Genomic DNA, 23936 nt, shown 5'->3' with positions numbered 1-23936 from the left:
GTTGTCTTCAATTTTGTAATGTTAAATGTCCCTAGTGGTGCCAGACATAATTGAATGCTTCTAAGTTCCTTTTTGTCTAAAATTTTCCATTCTTCTTCTATCATAGCTCCCTATTTCTTCATTTTATGTTCTAATGGATTCCATAAATCCTTTTGATAAAGATAGTCCTCCATACATGCATCTTCCATAACTGAAAGTTATTTCCATTACACTGCTCAACCTTCATCTTCACCTCATCTACCATCACTCCCACTCAACTATAAAATATCTTGTACAGGATAACTAAAAAAGAAAACCTCACTCTAATACCACTTTTTATGATTAACCCTAGACATAAATAACAATTACATGCAAAAATACCAATATCAAAAAATTATAAATCGAATAGCAGAGAACACAAGACACCAATATTTAACACAATTCACCCAATACCTAAGCTATGTCCACCAAATAGTGACTCCAATACTATTAATATCCAATTATTATAGCTTGATTATAATTCATAATTCCTTACAACTCAATAACACTACAAGAAGAAATGATCACATCACACATTATGAAATCCCTAATCCTAAGCCTTTTTATACAAAAAATTTTCTTGTTTAGGGTTATAATTAATTGCAACATGTTGGCCAAAAATTACCGATAAAATAGGGCCTCCTAATCAGTCATCACATGTCAATAGTCTTCAATAGAGTGTGGCAATAGTTTAGGAGGTGATAGTGGGTGATGACTAAGATACCACCTATGCGAGGTAAAAGGATGAGGATGGTTATGACTACCTACTAATGCTGAGATACACAACATGTTTGTATAAGACACAACATTTAAGAATTATTTTCTAGGATCTATTACTCGAGGTGATAGACATGGGAGCCTCAGTAAATTATATGAGCTAGATGAGAGCACATCCCTTTGCTAGATTCACTATGTAGGATGTAGTGTTGGTAGATAGAGGAGACAAGGGAGATGATGGGGATGATGGAGGGGATTAAGGGAAAGGAGGTAGAGGATGGGATAGGCCTAATGGTTCTAGGAGCTAGGCCCTATCTAGAAGCCAAGATGTAATTGAACCTTAGAGTAGGCAAATGATATAGGAAGAGGAGGAGGAGATATAGGACAAGGAAGGGCTGATTATGAGAGCTCAAGTCTATAGAGAGAAGGATAGGGTTAAGAGGCAACAACAACCTACACAAGTGGGATGAGAGGATGAGTGAGTTCAATGAATCAAGGTTCTAGAGGAAGAGATCCAAAAATTATGTACTATCATCATCACATATGACTAGTTCCTTACAGTTGAGTGTTCCTAGAGTGAGGAGCAGAGGAGGGAGAGAAATAGTGAGGTTTGAGGAAATGAATTATGGCATAAGAGCCATCTATTATTACATAGCATAAATGGCTATAATGCCTTTAGGATATGGACTTCTAAATTACTTAGAGAAGGAAGGGAGATTAGTGGGAGAAGTGTGATGACCAGATAGGACCCAAGATCTTCCCCCACAACCATGTCATACATAGAATAGAGGGAGCTAGTCATAGAGTGTATCAAGGGTTCTATAGCTTTGACATACTTGATTTATTATTCAAGACATTGATCCAAATTTTTTACTGATGTTGTATAGATACTTGACATTCCACCATGTATATGACATACTAGATTTACATTTTTGTATTGCATTCTTGTCTCTTTTCATCCTCACATGATGAGAAGATGTAGCTTTAATTTTTACAATTGTTCCTTATGTTTATGTGTGATGTTGATATGAGATTCTCATGTTCATGTATGATCATTTCCTTTTGATTCTCATGCTGATATATAATATGCTCTTAGATATATTGATATCTCTCTCATATGTCTAGCTCTATGTTATGATATAGACTCATGATTTAAAAATTTAACAATTGGCTAGATTAGAGATAATGATAGAATTGACCCCTTGTGATGACTGGAGTAGAACAATAGGAAATAAGGTGATAAGATTAAAAGGAAGATGAAGACATGAATGAGATGAATTAGGGGAATGAACATAGTTGAGTGACATGTCCATAAATAATAAATAAGACTCTCTCAATACTAAAACTCAATCTAAGCTAGAATGGACTATAAAATGTAAGTTAGTATGAAAACTGAAATTACAAGGGTTATGTTGTAGCTTCACAATACAAGCCCTATTTCCATCAAAAAATGGGGACCCCCCTTCATATTGCCTTTGAGTCATAGGACCCACTCTTCAAAATAGGGTTTCTTCTAAGGTACCTCAAGGTCTAGGGACACTAGGTCCTAGGTCTAGGAGTCAAAAAAGTGGTCTTGATCAAATTCTAGAGGTGGAAAATTGGCATTTCAAGCAGTTAAGATAAATTGCACCTTGCACACATGTATATCCTAACAATGTGTGCAAGGTGTATAATTTTTGCAATTGTATAGAATACACATATGCACACATGCACACCTTGCACACCTATGAATCTTGTAGAGGTGTGTAGGGTGGCTTTCCTATAAATGGGTCAGCCTTCCCATCTACCTGAATCTTATTTTTGGCTTCCTAGTCATATTTGTGCACCTTCATTCCCTCAACCTCCATAGTTCCAAGATTTTGTACACCCTGTACATCCAAAGATTCAACATAAAAAATGTAGACACAGGCACATGTAGAATTTCCCAAGTGCATAGGTGCACCATTTTAAGGAAAAAAAAATACTATGCAACCCCTTTTTGTACTTTTCCTTGGTGAAGATTCATAAATCGTGCAAACATTACCATGTGCGTAATTCTACAAGCTCCACAAACTTCGTAGCCCTATTCCTGTTTTAGCCTACACACAAAAAAGTTGTGAAGTTGTGCACCTGCACATGTGTGCAACTGTGCAACATCCTTTGGTGTGCAAAACTCATCCTTGTGTATTTTTCACACCCTATACACTTATGTAGGTCTGTAAGTGTGCACCTCTGACATTTCTCCATTTTAGGACCCTGAATCTTTGCTTTAATTAGTTTTTTTGATCTTTTAGTCATTTTTTCTCTTCTTGTCATATTGATACTAACCTCTATCTCTTGTGTAGGGAATCATCGAATCTTCATCATCTACACCATATAAGGTATCATGCTAATTATTTGCATTCAAATTCAAAGGTGTGCTAAAGAAATCTTGATTTGTTGAAAGATATTCAAAAATTTGTAATAGTAAACTTGGTTATATCGATTAGAAATCCTTTGAGTCCTCATCAAAAAACCCCACAATTAGTTGGACATGTCACCATAATGATGAGAAATATATTACCAATGTTTTCTCTCATCCTACTTTACTACAATCATCAAAGATAATCATGACCCTCACCCATCATTATATGCCTGATGAAAGACTGGTGAGGAGTAACACAAGAGACTTTATTCTAGACATATAGGTCCTTGACAACATAGTGAAGGTCTTCCACCTACAACCTTCTTATTACTTCTACAACATCTTATATGAGAGTGTCGACTGATGATACCAGGAAAATAGAGCCCATACAGAGGAGATCATATACTGGAGATACCTAATTACATATACTCCTCATAGAAAGAGGCCTACAAAAGTGGACCTTATCCATTGATACATAATATATGACATCAAAGACTACATCATCCTTCTAAGATAAGTGATGGGCCTCTCTATGGAAAGCCACATAGAGTCATGGATGGTCCACTTCATTGAGAAGAGGAAGATCGATGAAAACATGATTGACTAGGGAACAATCATCAAAGTATGTTTGCATGATAAGATGGTATTGGTTCAAAATGACCCTAGATTTTACATGATCTCCTAGTATTACGAATTGATAATACTAAGAGGAGGGGGGGTGAATCAATAATCTACAAACTTTTGCACACAACTATATATTATTAATTACTTTATAACATGCATATTAAAGTAAACCAATAATACTAAATAGTAAATAAAACCATACATAAAGAGAACTCATAACACTATTATTTGTTAACTAGGGAGACCCTAGCCAAGGGAAAACCTTAGTGGGGATGGTACCCATAGAATGATCCACTACAAAAAATAATATTATTAAGGACATTGACCCTATTAGGATTCTATGAATTACATATAGTCTTTTAGTCCTTGTTAGAGAGCTAGGCCCTATTAAAAGCACCAACCCTATTAGGAGTTGGTATAACAATTACAGCTTTATGCAAGAAGAGTCTATTGTCCTAACATGAAATTATTCAATATAGCACCTTTATCAAAAGGAGATAGATACAAAAACCTTTTTATAGCTAATAACCTTACTTCACATAGCCTAATTTGACATCAAAATTTGCATGTCCAATATCTCATATAAATTCACATGTCATATACATAGCTTACATATACATCAAATACTTTGTATTCTTAGATATATTGGATATCACATATCTCTCATTACTTCACATAAATTAATTATTTACTTATACCATTTCCTTTCACAAAACTCATGTATAGTAAGCTTGATGCAAACACATGTTATACTAACTTAGGGTCAACATTTAGAATGTCATTCCTACAAACATAAGTAATGACCAAAATATTTCCATAACACTTTATACCTTTTTTCTTGTTGTACTCTATTTTGTTGTGCATATTGTCTTTACTCTTGTTTAGCTTGTAACTTTGTTTGTACTATCTGTATTGACTTATGCACTTAGGTACATCATCGAGTACATCATCATATGAAGAGTCTGGTATGTATAAAATATACTATTGGATTTTCTACATTCAAAGATAGTAAATTTTTAAAGTGTTAGACACATATGATATTGCCATCTTTCCCCGTCTCTCTTTTTACAATTATTTCTTATACACATAGCTATGCTCCCTCTTACATATGTATACCATTTTCTTACATTCTTCTCCCCCTTTGACATCAGTGACAAAGGTGTCAAAATCTATTTACATGTCAAAAATGTGTATCATCACCTCTAACAAGGTTGATAAGTGAGACATATAGTCTCCAAAGTTGACTACCAAACTCTTCATATTATTTTCCCATGAGTCCTTAACTCCTTCTGAAATGTTGAGTAGAGTGCACAAACCATAAGATGCTATCTCCACTACAGTTAGATCTGAATGTACAAAACTATCAAAAGATTTTTTTACTGAGAGGTATTCCTCTAACTAACACTCTATTGTGCTTAATCTCACTAATAAGTATTCTCTAAAAGGTGATAACCTCTTGGTTGTCCTTGTTTCATGTCTTTAATGAGACTTATCTCATTATGGACCTTGTTAACCCGTGCTTCAATTTCTTTGATTTGCACAATAGGTTGACTAAGCTAACTTCTCAATGCTTCCACTTCTACACATTTGGTCTTAAGAAAAATGTGAATGTCTTTAGTGAGGCTAAAAGACATTGCACACTTTGCATATAGAGATTTTCCTTCAAGATCACACTTAAAGACTTCATGCAGGCATCAAGAGTCAAAAAGTGACTTCTTATGTTTTGACAAACAATGTCAAATATTTGTGCATAATTCTTTGTCTGACCTTGCACTATTGCAACCTCTATCAAACTTGTAAATTCAGAATCAAATGCTTGAATCACAACTTTCTCTTTATCCTTAGGTAAGGATCAACTAATTTTACTATCATGACTCCCTACAACTTATCCCTCATTTCCATGAGAGTTTTATCTAGGCTTTTTATGTTGGAAATATAAGAGGAGTAACTGAGAGGGGAGGGGTGAATTAGTTACCAAAAAAATAATTCCCAGATCCCTTAGATGTGAATCAACTCTACTGGAACTTGACAAACACAAAAAAATGTTGTAACTAGATAAACACTTAATAGCTCAAAAAATGCTTAACATGAAAATATTTAAGATATTATCTATGATTAATATTGATTTAACTTAGTTTCAAACACATAAAATAAATATCATGAGCACACTTGACACCAAGATTTAACATGGAAACCCAATTTGGGAAAACCCACCAATTCCAACTAGTTAGTGATTTTCACTCCTCTAAATTGAGCCATGTTAGGAGCCAACTCTGTTAAAGATTAGAAAACACATTGTTAGGTATGACCCTATTACAGGATTTAATCAACCTACTAGGAGGGGCCTTGTTAGAGGTCTTTAGACAATTCAATAGAAATGCCACCTTGTTAGAAGATTTATGAATAGTTATTAAGCCAACTCTGTTAATAGATTTAGATCACTGCTACAATGGTTAGAGAGTAATAATGAGATGACCTGATTCCTGATGCAACTAAATTGCTGATTACAAATCTCAATTCCAGCTTGTATACTTGATCCTTCTTGATCAAATTTATCTTTTGCATCTCAACAAGGATATTCTTCTTATCCTTCTAATTTGCTTCCTCTTGGCATCATCAAATCTTCAATTATGTTCCACTATGCTTCCTTTTTCTAATTCTCAACTTGACCTTATATTTATCTCTTTCATATTGTCAAGTCAACTTGAATAAAACTTAGAATAATTAATATTCATCTCCTCAATTACCTAGAACTAAAAAACAATTCAATTGAACTCAATATGCCAAAATAAGAAAATCCTTCATTAGCTAACCTTGCTCAGTAGTCACTAACCCATAAATGATTTTCCTTTGTTAACCAAGTGAGACTAGTCAACACTACATATTGAAAAATTTTCTTTGGTAACTAAGTGCACTCGGTTAAAATGGGTTCCATCCAACATTTCCTTCACTAACTGAGTGAGCTCGATTAACACTCAACTTTTGCAAACTTTCTTTTGATGCTCGAGTGAACTTGGTAGACATTGTCTTCTAAACTAGGCAAACTCTAGAATGCTCAAGAGACATAGGAAATTATCTTCAATGACTAAGTGAGCTTGACATACACTATCTAGCAATGATATAACATTTTGTGTAACATCAAAGACAATACACAATTAATCAATTGTATTCAACAATTTCTCTCTTTGGCATTGATGGAAACACGGCATATCATAATGAAATGAAATTTTTACAGTAAGAATAAAGTAAGAAAAATATCCTTAGTTTCATTCTGATTCTCATCTATGAGAACTCCCTCTATCAGTGTGAACTCCTTCTGCCTTCAATTTCTCCCTCTATCAGAAAACTTCTATCTTCAACATCTTCTATGACAACAAACTTCTCCCTCTTTGACATCTCATGCCAAAGACAACATTCAATGAATATCAATGTACCTTATCTATTAATTCATTTTCAATATACCTTTTGTCAATACTGCACCAACTGATTTATCTACAATATGGTCTAGTTGATGCATCACTAAGCTTGATTTAGTGAGCTTTAGATAAGGGAACAACCCCTAGCTTACCTCTTAGATACATTAATGCATCCTTAAGTAATGTATTGGTGAATATTTCTACAATTTTTTCTTTTGTATTTATATATTCCAATCTGACTTCTTTATCTTGTACCAATTCTCTAAAAAAATGATATTTTATAGCAATGTATTTTTTTTTGGTATGCATCACTAGATTCTTTGATATATTAATTGCACTAGTGTTATCATAGTATATAACCACTAGATCCTTCATCTCTATCTTCATACCTACCAACAGTCTTTCCTCTATTTTTCCTCTATTATGGACTATAAAATATAATTATGTTTCTTTCTTGTCCAAGACACTAGTCTTTTATCAAGAAAGAATGCTCCACTATTGGTTCTCTTTCTTTCATCAATACTTCTTGCCCAATCAGTATTTGTAAATACTTTTAAATCCAAATTGCCTCCTATTTGGTACCATAAATGGTGTAGGAGCATCTAAAGTACAAGAACATGAGAAAGTTAAGATTCCTTATTTGAGATATTTAAATTCATTTGAGTCATTTATATTTTATTTGGGTCATGTTGTAAATGCTATGAAACCATTTTGTCAAAAATGTAAAAGTTGCATAAAAAGTTGTAAGATACAACATTGAGAAAGTTGCTAATAATACAAAAATGATGTAAAAAGGTATATGATTGGTCTTGGGGGTAGTTAGGAAGGTTTATAAATACTTTAAAATTGATATAAATACCATTTTATGGTTGAACCAAATCAAGTTTTGAGAAGAGAAAATATTTTGATACATTTTTGGTGCATTCTATTTTTGTTATTTTGATTGGTGTTTTAGTTTTTGAGTTGTTTCTAGGCCTTGTACAACTATGTATGGCCTGGAAACTATATAATATAGTAATGGATAGATAGAATAATGAATCAAACTTCTCATGATTTTTTTTTGGTTCAAATTTATGAAGAAATTAATAAGTTATGATAATTTTGGTGAAAATGAGTATTTGCAGATTTGAGATTCTCTAAAAATAGTCATATTGCAGTGTGCGATATGAACACATTTTGGAGACTCAAAAGCTCTAATAATAATAAGTAGAAATATATGTGAACTATCTTTCATTTTCAATTGGTTTGAATAATTTTCATTTAGATTTGTGAAATTTATGAAGATTTGAGTGAAATTGGTTTGTAAATGCCTTCAATGGTGTTGCAGACAAAGATTTGATCTTATACAACGATTTATGAATGAGAAAAATAAATGGCTTATAGATTTGGAAATTAGACTCACAATTGGATACTATGGAATTAGTTTGGTGTTATTTAATTTATTTTGTGAAAAATATTTGATGCCATAGATAGGGTTACTATTTTTACTTCTGGTTTATGACAAAGAAAATGGGTCTTGATACAAAGACCATAACTTGTAATTGGTTTATTGGATGGATATCATCTTTGAATGTGTATTATTATTCCTAATTTTGATAAATTACTCTAAAGGGTTTGGAAAGAAAATTTTAGGGATGAAAGTTATAAATAATGTAATCAGACATAGAAATTTGATTGTGTGAATGAATATGTTGTCTTTATTGGTGTATAATGTCAAGGTTCTTTGTTGAAGTCTTTGAGATATTCTTGGTTCCTTGAGGGTGTAAAATCCTATTGTAAATCCCTTGAGTTGAACTAAGATTCCTTGAAGGTAAATATAGAGGGCTCTACATCAAATTGGTATCAAAGCTTGAAGATCTTGAGTGTGTGGGTAGAGCATCGAGGGAGGCAATCCACAATAGGACCTTAAAGATTTGGTATTTATTTTGTTGATGAATTTTGGTTGTAGGGTTCTTATCCATCAAATATGTAGTAAGAAAGTATGTGTGTGAAAGACCTAAGGAGGGGTCTTAATATTGTCTCCATTAGGATGAAGTTGGGTAGAAGGTGTAAAGAGAGAAATCACTAAGAGAGGGTTGTAGTGCATCTTCTAGGGTCTTGGATGGGTAAGATGGCAATAGGTTGGTAGTTGTGGAGTGGCAAGAGGAATGGTGGATTTATGGAACCTTTGTATGACAACCATTAATGCTCCACTAATAGGAGTATTTTAGAAAGTGGTTTTGAGGACAATCCTATTTCCTTTAAGGGTAAGTTGGTGAGAGAAAACACATGAAGAGGCAAAGGTGAAGGTCAAGATTTTTGGTCTAATTTTTTTTGTTGCGGGTTATTGGTTCCATGTTCCCAAGAGACTTGGAAACTTTTCAAGGTTGAGAGTATGGTGTAGGAGCACCTAAAGTACAATAAAATGAGAAAGTTAAGTTTCCTTATTTGAGATATTTAAATCCATTTGAGTCATTTATCTTGTATTTGGGTCAAGTTGTAAATTATTTGAAGCCATTTTGTCAAAAATGTTAAAGTTGTATAAAAAATTGTAAGATGCAACATTGAGAAAGTTGCTAATAATACAAAAATGGTGTAAAAAAGGTATATGGTTAGTCTTGGGGGTAGTTAGGAAGGTTTATAACTATCAAATGGATATAAATACCATTTTATGGTTGAACCAAATCAATTTTTCAGAAGAGAAAATATTTGATACATTTTTGATGCATTTTATTATTGTTGTTTTGATTGTTGTTTTAGTTTTAGGGTTGTTTATAGGACTTGTACAGCTATGTACAGCTCAAAAATTATGTAATATAGTAATTAATATATAGAATGGTAAATCCTCCTCATGCTTTTTTTTGGGTTCAAATTTACGAAGAAATGAATAAGTTATGATCATTTTGGTGAAAATGGGTATTTGCATATTTGAGATTCCCTGAATATAGTCATATTGCAGTGTGTGGTATAGACACATTTTGAAGACTTAGGACCTCTAATAATATTCATTAGAGAGATATGTGAACTATATTTCATTTCCATTTCATTTGAATCATTTTCATTTAGTTTTGTGAAAGTTATGAAGATTTGAGTGAAAACTGGTTTGTAAATGACTTCAATGGTGTTACAAACAAAGATTTGATCTTATAGAATGATTTATGAATGGAAAAAATAAATGGATTATATATATGGAAACTATACTAAAAAGTGGATATTTTGGAATTGGTTTGGTGATATTTGAATTTGTTTTGTGAAATATATTTGATGCCCTAGATAGGGTTACTATTTTTACTTCTGGTTTATGATAGAGCAAATGGGTCTTGATAAAAAGCTCATAACTTGTAATTGGTTTATTGGATGGGTAAAATATTTGAATATATTTTATTATTCCTAATTTTGAGCAATTCCTCCTAAGTGTTTGGCAAGAAAATTTTACGAATGAAAGTTATACATAATGTAATCAGACATAAAAATCTGATTGTGTGAATAAAGATGTTATCTTTATTGGTGTATAATGTCAAGGTTCTTTGTTAAAATCTTTGAGATGTTCTTGGTTCCTTGAGGGTGTACCAACCTATTTTAAATCCCTTGAGTTTAACTAAGATTCCTTGAAGGTAAATGTAGAGGGCTCTACATCAATAAACTATAGTCATCAGTACCTTTAAGATATTTCATGATACATTTGATTGACATCATGTGATTTTATTTTGGGTTGCTAAGAATCTTGCCACCATACTGACTACTAATGCAATATCAGGCCTTATATGCACTACATATTGTAATTTTTCAATAATTGATCTATATGTGGTTTGATCTACCTCTTTGGAATAATTATTTTTTGAAAGCTTATGTCCAATACACATATGGGTTCCAACTAGTCTTGAGTCTTCCATTCAAGATTTCTTTAGTATCTCCTTGATAGATTTAGAATGAGTGATGTAGATACCATTTTTCTTCTATTGGATCTACAATCCAACAGATTATTTTATCTCTCAAAACATATACATCTCAAATTCTTTACTCATTTGTTACAAAAATTCCTTCCACAAGTCATGCTTTCTTATGAATAAAGTGTCATCAATGGATATTTACGTCAACACAATCTTCTTATTTGGTCCTTTTATATACAAACTACTATTATCATTTGTTCTTTGAAAACCAATCTGTACCAAGTAGTTGTGAAGCCTTTCATACCATTCTCTAGGGGCTTGCTTGAGACCATATAATTCTTTTTGTAATTTGTAGAACTTATCTTCTTTTCTAGAATCTACAAAACCTTCTAGTTGTTCTATGTAGACTTTCTCATCAATAATTTCATTCAAGAATGCAGATTTTACATCTTTTTGATAAACTTTAAAACCTCTATGAGTTGTATATGTGAGGAAAGTTATAATGCTTTCTAGTCTTGCAATAGGAGAAAGAATTTCACTGTAATCAATACCTTCTTCTTGAGAATAACCTTTACATACTAACACTTCTTTATTTCTAGAAATTTCTCCATCTTCATTTAGTTTTTTTTTGAATACCCACTTTGTGCTAGTTACATTTTTATCCTTGGGTCTAAGAACAAGAGTCCAAGTTTTTTTCTTCTCTATTTATTCTATTTCTTCATTCATTGCTTCAATTCAAATTTCATTATCCAAAGCATCTTTAATATTTATAGGTTCAAATTCAGCAAGCAATCATGTACCTTTCACTTTGTTTCTTGTCATTGTTCCATCTGACTTGTCTCTAATGATTTGATTAGGTGCATGATGCCTTTTGACATATCTTACTAACATAGGTACTTTGGATTTGGAGTTTGTTTCACTAATTTCTTCATGATCTTTTTTTATAAGCTCAGGTCCCACTATCTATGATCTAGGTCCATCAAACTTGGTTTGCTCTAGTAACAACTCAGCATCTTTTGACTGTGACTCAAGTTGCACTGGTTGCAACTCGATAGTTTTTGGAGATTTTGGGGACTCGAAAGGTGAGGTCTTCTATCTTCTAGATATTTTTGGTAGAGTATTAGGTTCATAGTAAAAAAATCTTCTGCAATCCTTAGGCTCTTTGTTTCTTACTTCTTCACTCTTTTTTGCAAACTCATCAATTCTCATATGCACACTTTCTATGATTATATAAGTAGAAAAATTCAAACATTTTTATGCTTTACTTCTATAGGAGTATCCTAGGAACACGCCTTCATCACCTTTGACATCAAATTTACCTTTCCTAGATTCTTTCAAAATATAACATTTGCTACTGAATACTTTCAAGTAGCATACATTAGGTTTATAGCCATACCATAGTTTATAAGGAGTTTGGTTTGAGTCTTTCTTCAACTATAATTTCTTCAAGGTATGCACTGCAATACTAATTACTTCCTTCCAGTATTTGATTGCAACATTCTTTTCTATTATCAATGTTCTTGCACAATCCATGATGGATCTATTCCTTCTTTATTGCTATACCATTTGGCTAAGGTGTACCAAGGGTTGATACCTATCTCTTAATTATGTTTTCAATGAAAAATTCATTTAATTAATTGAGAATAAATTTACCACCTCTATTTTATCTTAAACATTTTAGCTTCTTTCCAAAAAAAAATTCTACTCTTATCAGATACCACTTGAATTTTTGAGAGCTTCAGATTTTACTTTTAGATACATTACAGTCATCATTCTAGAATAGTTATCAACAAAAATACTAAAAAACTTATGTCCACTATAAATTTCTATTCCAATAGGTCCACATAAGTCTATATGTACAAGATCTAAGACTTTTTTACAATGATAGTTCATACTTTTCGAACTAGTTTTTCTCATCTTGCCAATTTGATAATTTTTGCATAGACCCATGTCAAGTTTCCTTAAGCTAGGAATACCTTTACTCTTCTATATTTTCTTATCTTCACCAAATTATCAAAGTTCACAAGACATAATATTTTGTGTCATAACCATCTTTCTTCTACTTGAGCAATAAAACATGAACTTTCATCGAGATCCAGATAGAATAGATTACCTTTTGTTTGTTTGCCATCCAACTAGATTTCCTTTTCCATCTAGAAGTTTGGCATTCTCATTCATAAATTTTACCTTGAATCCAATGTTATTTAACTATGCCACACTTAGTAGATTATACTTTAGTTCTCCAACCCAATAATCATTATCCCATCTAAGCTCATTGGTTAATGAGATACATCCTTTTCCCTTTACACAAGGTTCATTGTTTCCAAATCTCACACTACCACCATCATAATGTTCCATGTGCTCAAGCTTTATTTTACCTCCATTCATATGATGTAATAAGCCACTATCAATAATCCACTTATCATTTTTTCTATCATGAGAGATAAATGGCATTTTATCTCCTTCGTTATCAGGTTCATCTTTTACAACAATATATACCATATCATCTTCATTGTTATCAAAATCTTTAGCCATAAAACAAGATTTCTTACCTTTGTCCTTATAGTCCCTGTAGTTTTTGAATTCTTTCTTTACTTTGTACTTATTTATTTTCTTTTCATCCTTGTCTTCTCTATTTGGTCACCTTGCAGCAATGTGACCAACTTCTTCACAAGAAAATGTTGGAAATGATTGAAAAGATCATGAGAAAAATTGTTGGAATGATCATATGGAACTGGTAAAGAATGTTCTCAATCATTGTTTTGTCATTGATGTCAAACTTGCTACTTGCAAGAATGACAATTTCTTTAGTGATTCAAATACTATCAATTGGTTGATTGCCAAGGAGGAGGCAATCAATAAGATGTAACTAGAACACCTAGAGAAAGGTTGAAGTTATGATTTTGTAATGAAGTCCAAGGATTAGCTAAGTCATTGATGACAAAGTGTATTCATGACATACTCTAAGACACAAAGAATAGGCACATTGAAACATATCAAAGATGTAAGGTTTTAGCTAAGTCATTTGTAAAGACTAACTAAGATCATTAAGGAGCCCAATAGATTCCTAGTTGAAGCCAAGCAAGTGGCAAGTGCCGAGCAGAATCAAGTGCCAAGCAGAATCAAGTGCCAAGAAGAATCAAGTGACAAGCAGATACAAGTGCCAATTAACATAGAGATGTTGAGCATCAGTAAACCAATAGTGCCAAGTTGCTGCATTATTTCAAAAATCAAAGACTTGCCAGATCTAAGCTGACATGGTGGTTATCTAGAAGTCTATGAATTAAATGGAAGATAAGAATGATGAGCTGGTGGAACAGAACCGCATGTAGAACATTTTTGGAGAATACAACTGGACTCTAGACGAAGTTTTCTAGATAAGATCGAGATATGGGATAGATACGTTGTATACTACCTAATCCATTTGAAACCCTAAAGTTGGAAAGGGAGAATTGAGGGAAAAAGGAAAACCAGATTTCTATTTAAGGAGTCATAAGGTCATGAAGCAAAGTGAGAAGAAGGTGGTCGAGCATAAAAGCATGAAGTGCTAAAAAAGGTGCTAAGGAGAAGAAAGCACATAAACTATGTTTGGATAGATGACCATAAGGATGATTGCATTGGTATGATGAGTAAGAAGACCCAAGGAGACAAAGCTTGAGATGACAAGCTGTAAGAACTAAAGTGATTAAAAGCCAAGAAAAAGGACTGAACTGAAGAGTGATCTAAAATTTGCAAAGTATGTTGTAAGTTGTATCAAATCAACAATCCATTATTGTTACTCTCTACCAATTGTAACTGTTATTTTAAATCCTATGGACTTAGGTTAGTTTAATAGCCATGAGGTAAATCCTTTAACAGGGTGACATTCCAAGTGAATGTTCTAAAGTCCTTTGATCAGGCCCATTCCTAACAATTTGGTGAAATCCTCTAACAAGGTCACATTTAATAGTGTGGTGTAAGCCTTCAATAGGGTAGGCTTTTAACATGGCATCACTTTAGAAGAGTGAGAATCAAGTAGCATGTTACTGGTGGTTTTTTCCAAATTGGGTTTCCACGTAAATCATTGTGACATGTGTTGATCTTGCATGTTTTATTGTTGCATATTGATTTACTATAATTTGCTAGGATGATTATTTTAAGCTTGGATGGATGAAAAGTTTGTGGGCTCACTATAATTTGAGAAAAATTATTATTAGGGCATTTGGAACTTGGATAACTAATTCACCCCCCCGCTCTTAATTATTCTAAAGAATCCTAACAATTGGTATCAGAGCCAAACTATTGATTCAGTTTAAAGGGACTATAAGCGGGAAATATCAAAATGTCTAAGAGAGAAGTCCCCAAGCTCAACAAAGACAACTTTGTTGCATGGAAAATTTTGATAAAGATACATCTTAGATCCATAGGAGATTATGCTCAAAATTCAATTATTACTGAACATGTTGATCCAATTGGTACTCTTACTGCAGAAGATTTGAAAAGCAAACAAGAACACAATCAGACAATGTTGGAAATTGCCTCTGCACTTAACTATGCTAAATTTGATGAGATCAAAGGATGTGACACTGCATTAAAAATGTGGAAAGCCCTATCAGACATCTATGGAAGAGATCAGAATGTCCAAAGAGCAAAAAGAGAAAGCCTCAGAGGAAAGTTTGATGATATGAAAATGGAGGAAAATGAGAATGTTGCTCAGTATGGCACAAGAATAAAAGAAGTGGTAAGTGCAATAAGATGCTTGAGTGGTCAATTGGATGAAGATATTGTTAATAGTAAGTTTTTAAGAACCTTTCTCCCTATCTATGCTATTAGAGTATCAGCAATACAAGAACCAAGATGTGTACCAGGAAATAATCTAAGTTTTGAAGGAATAGTGGGTAGACTCACTAAATTTGAGCTATCTAACTTTAACAACTACAAACTTGAGAATATTGAATCTTCTTTCAAGGCCAATCTATCACTAAAAAATGTTGAACAAGTGAAATCAAAGAAAGGAAGAAAAATGAAATATGTATCCAATGACAGTAGCACTGATGAGGAAGATGTGGAACAATTGGAAGCACTACTTGCTAGAAAATTTCACAGAGGTAAAGGAAAATTCAAAGGTAAGATGCCTATCATTTTTTTTAATTGCAATGAAATAGGTCATATTGCTACCAAGTGTACACAGAAAAAGGATTACAAGGAAGGCAACAAATACAAATTCAGAAGAGATGATGAAAAGAGAGATTACAAAGACAAAGGCAAGAAGTCTTATATTGTTGAAGAAAATTCTGATGATAATGATGATGAAGTTTTTTATGTAGCCATGAAGGACCAATCTAATGAAGAAGAATCTACAACATTGGTAACATGTATGAACAAGAATGACAAATGGATCGTAGACAGTGGATGCTCACATAACATGACAGGAGACAAAAGTAAGTTTGTTAACTTTACTCAGTATGATGAAAATAGTGTTAGATTTGGTAATGATTCTCCATGTCAAATCAAAGGAAAAGGTTTCATTAAGCTCACAGAGAAAATTTCATGTGATAATGCATACTATGTTGAAGGATTAAACTAAAATTTACTGAGTGTCTCACAATTAGGCAATATAGGATGCAAAGTAGAATTCAGAAACAAAACTACAAAAATCTATGGTACTGATGGTAAATTGATAGGAAAAGGAGATCAAACAAGGAGTAATCTATCTTACCTTAATATGGATGACGTTTCTTGTTTTGTTGCAAAATTTGATGATTAATGGTTATGGCACAAAAGGCTATGTCATGTCAACTTTGACAATTTGGTCAATATTAGTAAAATGAAGAAATTCGGAGCTTTACCAAAATTGAAGAAGCCTAATAATATCATGTGCAAACAATGTCAGCTAGGAAAGATGACAAAGTCAAGTTTCAAAAGCAAAAACTATATATCTAAAGAAGTACTTGAGTAACTTCATACTGACTTATGTGGTCTAATGGAAGTACAAAGCTATAGAGGAGATAAGTACATAATTTTGTTTGTTGATGACTATTCCAAGATGATGATTGTTATGTTCTTAAGAAAAAAATTTGATGCCTTTCAAATGTTTAAGTGGTATGTGGCTAGAGTTGAAAAGGAAACAGGAAAAAGCCTAAAATGCTTGAGATCAGACAGAGGTAGTGAATTCACATCAAAAGAATTCGAGATATTTTGTAATGATAAAGGAATCAAAAGACAAACATCAGCTCCTAGAACTCCCGCATAGAATGGAATTGCTAAAAGAAGAAATAGATATGTGATTGACTGTAACAAAACATTAATGATGGAAAAGACTATTGCTCTAAAATACTAGAGAGAAGTTGTAAGTGTAGCTATTCATACACTGAACTGAGTACAAATCAAGAAAGGTACAAATACAACACCTTTTGAATTATGGTATGGTCACTCACCCAATGTAAAAAATTTCAAAGTATTTGGTTGCAAATTCTTTATCCTTAAAGATGTTAAAAATGGAAAATTTGATGCAAAAAGTGATGAAGGCATATTCCTTGGTTACTCCACTAGAAGTAAAGCATATAAGTGTTTGAATACTAACACTAACAAAATTGTGGAAAGTGAAAATGTTGAAGAACCAAAGAGAACTAATGAATACAGAACCTTTGTGTATTCTTATGAAGGAATGCCTATTGATGAGGATGTTGTCAATCAAATTGAAATCCAACAGAAAATTTCAGTCTCAACCAAGTCACAACCAGTAAATGCCAAGTTGTAGAATGAAGAAAATACACAATCTAATACTAAAGTTAGTACACATGAAATAAATGAAGAACAACTTGACAACTCAGTGCATAGTGACCTTGAATCTGAAAGATCAAACATGGAAATAAGGACAAAACCAAGATTATCCAAATATGTAAAAAGACATCACCCTATTGAACAGATAATTGGTGACAAAGATGCAAGACCAATGACAAGGAATAGACTCAGACATGAATCATGTCTGATTAGCAAATCTAAACCTAAAATAGTATATGGTGCATTACAAGATGATGATTGGTATAAAGCTATGGAAGAAGAGATTGATCAAATAAAGAAGAACAAAACCTGGAGTTTAGTTCCCAGACCAATTGACAAAAATTTGATTGGCACCAAGTGGGTATTCAGGAACAAGCTAGATGAGAATGGTGAGATTACTAGAAACAAAGCTAGACTAGTATGCAAGGGTTATGCTCAAGAAGAAAGACTAGACTATGGGGAAACATTCACCCCTGTTGCTAGAATGGAAGGAGTAAGAACTTTACTTGCATATGCTGCATATAAAGATTTCAAAGTTTATCAGATGGATGTAAAGTCTACTTTTCTAAATGGTATACTAGAAGAAGAAGTCTACGTTGAACAACCAGAGGGATTTGTTGATGAGAACAACAGGGATATGGTTTGTAAATTACATAAAGCACTCTATGGTCTGAAACAAGCACCCAAAGCATGGTATGAGAGACTTCACAAGTATTTAGTACAAATAGGATTTGAAAGAATAGATGATAATAGCAACATGTACATCAAATCAGATGAAGGTAAGGCTATTATTGTATCTAAAATCTTTGTGGATGACATAGTGTTTGGAGGAAAGGAAGTGCTTTGCAAAGGCTTTGCTGATAAAATGAAACATGAGTTTGAAATGTCTATGTTTGGAGAGATCAAATTTTTTGTTGGATTGCAAGTACATCAACTAAAACATGGTATATTTGTGACACAATCAAATTATATCAAAGAAATACTTAAAATGTTTGGATTGGAGGAGCCCAAAACTAGTCAGAACACCAATGGCAATAGGAAATAAGCTATCCAAAAATGATGAATCAGCTGAAGTCAATCAAACAACGTACAGATCCATAATTGGAAAACTATAATATGTTGTACATAACAAACTAGACATAGCATTAGTAGTTGGAATAGTGGCTAGATTCTCTGCTAATCCCAAATAAAATCATCTCATAGCAGTAAAAAGAATAATGAGATATCTTAAAGGAACTGATAACTTTGGTCTATACTACAAAAAGAATGGAAAGTTTGAACTCAATGCATATACAAATGCAGATTAGGGAGGTAACATTGATGACAGAAAAAGCACAAGTGGAGGTGCATTATTTTTAGGTAAAAGGCTAGTTACTTGGACTAGCAAGAAACAAACCTGCACATCCCAGCCAACTGCAAAATCAGAATATGTAGCAGTTGTAGTAAATTGCACAAACATTGTGTGGCTCATGCATTTATTGAAAGGAATGAAAGAAGAGGTAACTAAACCTGTGATACTATATTGTGATAATACAAGTGCTATAAACATATCCAAAAATCCAATAACGCATGCAAAAGCCAAGCATATTGCAATCAAGTATCATTATGTCAGAGAATTGGTAGAAGACAAACAAGTGAAGTTGGAATACATTCACACAAAGTAACAAACTGTAGATATCTTCACCAAACCATTGCCCAAGGGTGCTTATGAATATCTTAGAGGCAAATTGGGGGTAATACCCCTAACTCAAGTAGTTTAAAGCAACAAGGATGTTGCCCTACATCAACAAGAATAAATCATTGAAATATTAGAAGAATGATGTAAAGGATGATAGTAGGAGCAGAAACTCCAAATCAGTCACAAGCATAGTGATAGAGGGAGAAGACATCAAGAAGCCAAAGCTTATACTTCGCATGTTAAAGATGTTACATCTTTGGCATTTATGTCAAAGAGGGAGACATATGCTGAAACTTGATCAATACAAAGTAAGAGGGAGATACATATGAAAGAGGGAAATATATGAGATCAATAGTAAGGATGCAAGCAGCCAAGAAAAGTCACAGACAATGTATACAATTTTGATGGTAACTAAGTTGATCAATTGATCAGTTTGGTTTTGCCATCAATGTCAAAGAGGGAGATTGTTGGAAATGATTGAAAAGATCATGAGGAAAATTGTTGGAATGATCATATGGAACTGGTAAAGAATGTTCTCAATCATTGTTTTGTCATTGATGTCAAACTTACTAGTTGCAAGAATAACAATTGCTTTAGTGATCCAAATACTATCAATTGGTTGATTGAAAAGAAGGAGGCAATCAATAAGATGTAACTAGAACACCTAGAGAAAGGTTGAAGTTATGATGTTTTAATGAAGTCCAAGGATCAGCTAAGTCATTGATGAAAAAGTGTATTGATGACATACTCTAAGACACAGAGAATATGCATATTGAAACATATCAAAGATGTAAGGTGTTAGCTAAGTCCTTTCTAAAGACTAACTAAGATCATTAAGGAGCCAAACAGATTCCTAGTTGAAGCTGAGCAAGTGCCAAGTGAACTTCAGATGCCGAGCAAAATCAAGTGCCGAGTGCCGAGTAGAATCAAGTGCCAAGCAGAATCAACTGCCGAGAAAAATCAAGTGATGAGCAGATACAAGTGTCGAGTAACACAGAGATGTTGAGCATCAGTAAACCAATAGTGCTGAGTTGCTACATTATTTTGAAAATTGAAGATTCGCCAGATCTAAGCTGGCATGGTGGTTATCTAGAAGTCTGTGAATTAAATGGAAGATAAGAATGATGAGCTGGTGGCATAGAACTACATGTAGAACATTTTTCGAGAATACAACTAGACTCTAGATGAAGGTTTCTAGATAAGAGCAAGATATGGGGTAGATACATTGTATACTACCTAATCCATTTGAAACCCTAAAGTTGGAAAGGGAGAATTGAGTGAAAAAGGAAAACCAAATTTCTATTTAAGGAGTCATAAGGTCATGAAGCAAAGAGAGGAGAAGGTGGTCGAGCTTAAAAGCATGAAGTGCTGAAGAAGGTGCTAAGGAGAAGAAAGCATAGAAACTCTATTTGGATAGACAACCACAAGGATGATTGCATTGGTATGATGAGTAAGAAGATTCAAGGAGATGAAGCTTGAGATGATAAGCTGTAAGAACCGAAGTGATTAAAAGCCAAGAAAAAGGACTAAACTGAAGAGTGATCTGAAATCTGCACAGTATGTTGTAAGTTGTATCAGATCAACAATCCATTATTGTTACTCTCTAGCAATTGTAACAGTTAGTTTAAATCTTATGGACTTAGGTTGGTTTAATAGCCATGAGGTAAATCCTTTAACAGGGTGACATTCCAAGTGAATGTTCTAAAGTCCTTTGATCAGGCCCATTCCTAACAGTTTGGTGAAATCCTCTAACAAGGTCACATTTAACAGTGTGTTGTAAGCCTTTAACAGGGCAGGCTTTTAACATGGCATCACTTTAGAAGAGTGAGAATCAAGTAGCATGTTACTGGTGGTTTTTTCCAAATTGGTTTTCCATGTAAATCATTGTGTCACGTGTTGATCTTGCATGTTTTATTGTTGCATATTGATTTACTATAATTTGCTAGGATGATTATTTTAAGCTTGGATGGATGAAAAGTTTATGGGCTCACTATAATTTGAGAAAAAGTATTATTAGGGCATTTGGACCTTGGATAACTGATTCACACCCCCCCCCCCCCCCCCCCCCTCAGTTATTCTAAAGAATCCTAAAAATAAAACATATTAGAGGAATCTTACCTTTGAACTTTCCTTTTCCTTTGGAATATTTCCTTGCAAGGAGGGCTTCAACAACTTCAAGGTTATTTTCAAAACTTTCTTCTTTTTCTTCACTTCTTGATTGGTTTTACTTTGATTTCTTACCCCTTTTCTTGAGTGAAACTTGGCTTCAAATGCAAACTCAATACTTTTAGAACTAGGAACATAGTTATCATAGTTATCTAAATCAAAAGTTGTTAATCTTCCAACTAGAGAATCCAAATTTATTTTTCTATTTGGATCACATCTCATCTCTTGAATAGGAAACACTCTAATTGCATAGATAGGAAGAAGGGTTCTGAGTATTTTTCCTAGAACTATTTTTTCATCAATGTTTTCTCTAGATGCTTTGATTGCACTCACACTTGCTTTAATTCTCTCAACATATTTTGCAATGCTTTCATCTTCTCTCATCTTCATCAAATTAAATTGTCCTCTAAGAATTTTAGCTTTATTTCTCATTACATTATCATCTCCTCCATTGATGGATTTTAGTTTGGTCCACATATCATAAGTTGTAGTACAACTTTTGACTTCATCAAATTCAAGATAATTAAAAGTAGAAGCAATCTCAATAATCATGATGTTATGATTTTTCTTCTTAGCAATACCTTCAATTGATAATGTTCTAGTAGGATTTGTGTATTCATTTTCAAGATAATTACAACCTTAATCATTGATAGTTTTGAGATGTAACCTCATAAATCTTTGCCATGTTGCAACATTGTCTCAGTTCAACTTGGGAATCTCTCTTCTATAAGACATATTGATCTTTAACTTAGGTCGTTAAAACCTTCTTTTCAAGCACCAAAATATCTAATACCAATTTTTTGAAATATAAGAGGAGTAATTGAGAGGGGAGGGGTGAATCAGTTACCACAAAAATAATTCCTAGATCCCTTAGATGTGAACACAAAAAAAACTCTGTGAAAACTCAACTTTGCTAGAACTCAACAAACACACAAAAAAATGTTGTAACTTGGTAAACACTATAATAGCTTGGAAAATGCTTAACATGAAAATATTTAAGATATTATTTGTGATTAATATTACTTTAACCTAGTTGCAAACACATAAAATAAATAGCATGAGCACACTTGACACAAAGATTTAACATGGAAACCCAATTTGGGAAAAACCACCAATTGTAACTAGAAAATGATTTTAACTCTTCTAAAGTGAGCCCTGTTAGAATCCAACCCTATTAAAGGTTACAATTTTTTTTTTAGGTGTGACCCTATTAGAGGATTTAATTATCCTATTAGGAGTGGCCTTGTTGGAGATCTTTAGATAATTCAATAGAAATGCCACCTTGTTAGAGGATTTATAGATAACTATCAATACAACTTTGTTAAGATATTTAGATCACTATTAAAATGGTTTGAGAGTAACAATGAGATGACCTAATTCTTGATGCACATTAAATGTTGATTATAGATCTCAATTCTGGCATGTATACTTGATCCTTCTTGATAGAATGTATCTTTGCATCTCAATGAGGATATTTTGTTTATCCTTCTAATTTTCTTTCTCTTGGCATCATCAAATCTTCAATTATGTTCCACTATGCTTCCTTTTTCTAATCCTCAACTTGAACTTATATCTTTCATATTGTCAAGTTATCTTGAATACAACTTAGAATAACTAATATTCATCTCCTCAGTTGGCTAGATGCAACAAATGATTCAATTGAACTCAACATGTCAAAATAAGAAAATCCTTCATTAGCTGACCCTACTTAGTAGTCACTAACTCAAAAATTGTTTTTCTGTGTTAACCAACTAAACTTGGTCAACACTACATGTTCAAAAAATTCCTTTGGTAACTAAGTGAGCTTGGTTAACACTAGTTCCATCCAACATTTCCTTCATTAACCAAGTGATCTCTATTAACACTCAACTTTCAAAAACTTTCCTGTGACACCTGAAAAATTTAGTAAACACTCTCTTCTAAACTAGGCAAACTTTGGAATACTCAGCAAACACAAGAAACTATCTTCAATGCCCAAGTGAGCTTGGCATACACCGACTAACAATGATATGATAGTTTGTGCAAAATCAAAGATAATAAAAAATTATTTTTTCTTACTGATTAGTTTACTAAGGGATGATATTAATTATGATTGATCATCATCATTTAAACATGTAAGAGTAGCTAGGGTGAGAGATGTTTTAGGTGCACTTGGCTTCTCATCCTTATCCACCATCTTCTTCCTATGTTCCTCATCCTCTTTCCTCTTTTCATCTACTTTTCTTGTGATTTCTTCATCCTTCTTCTTTTCTTCTTCTCCTTCCTTCTTCTTCTTCTTCTCCTTCTCTTCTTCTTCCTCTTTT

The sequence above is a fragment of the Cupressus sempervirens genome, chromosome 10 (assembly GCF_028749045.1).
Source record: "Cupressus sempervirens isolate cs-2001-9-10 chromosome 10, ASM2874904v1, whole genome shotgun sequence".
Lineage (NCBI taxonomy): Eukaryota > Viridiplantae > Streptophyta > Pinopsida > Cupressales > Cupressaceae > Cupressus > Cupressus sempervirens.
The sequence above is the reverse complement of the archived record's forward strand: the minus strand, read 5'-3'. Positions refer to the sequence as shown.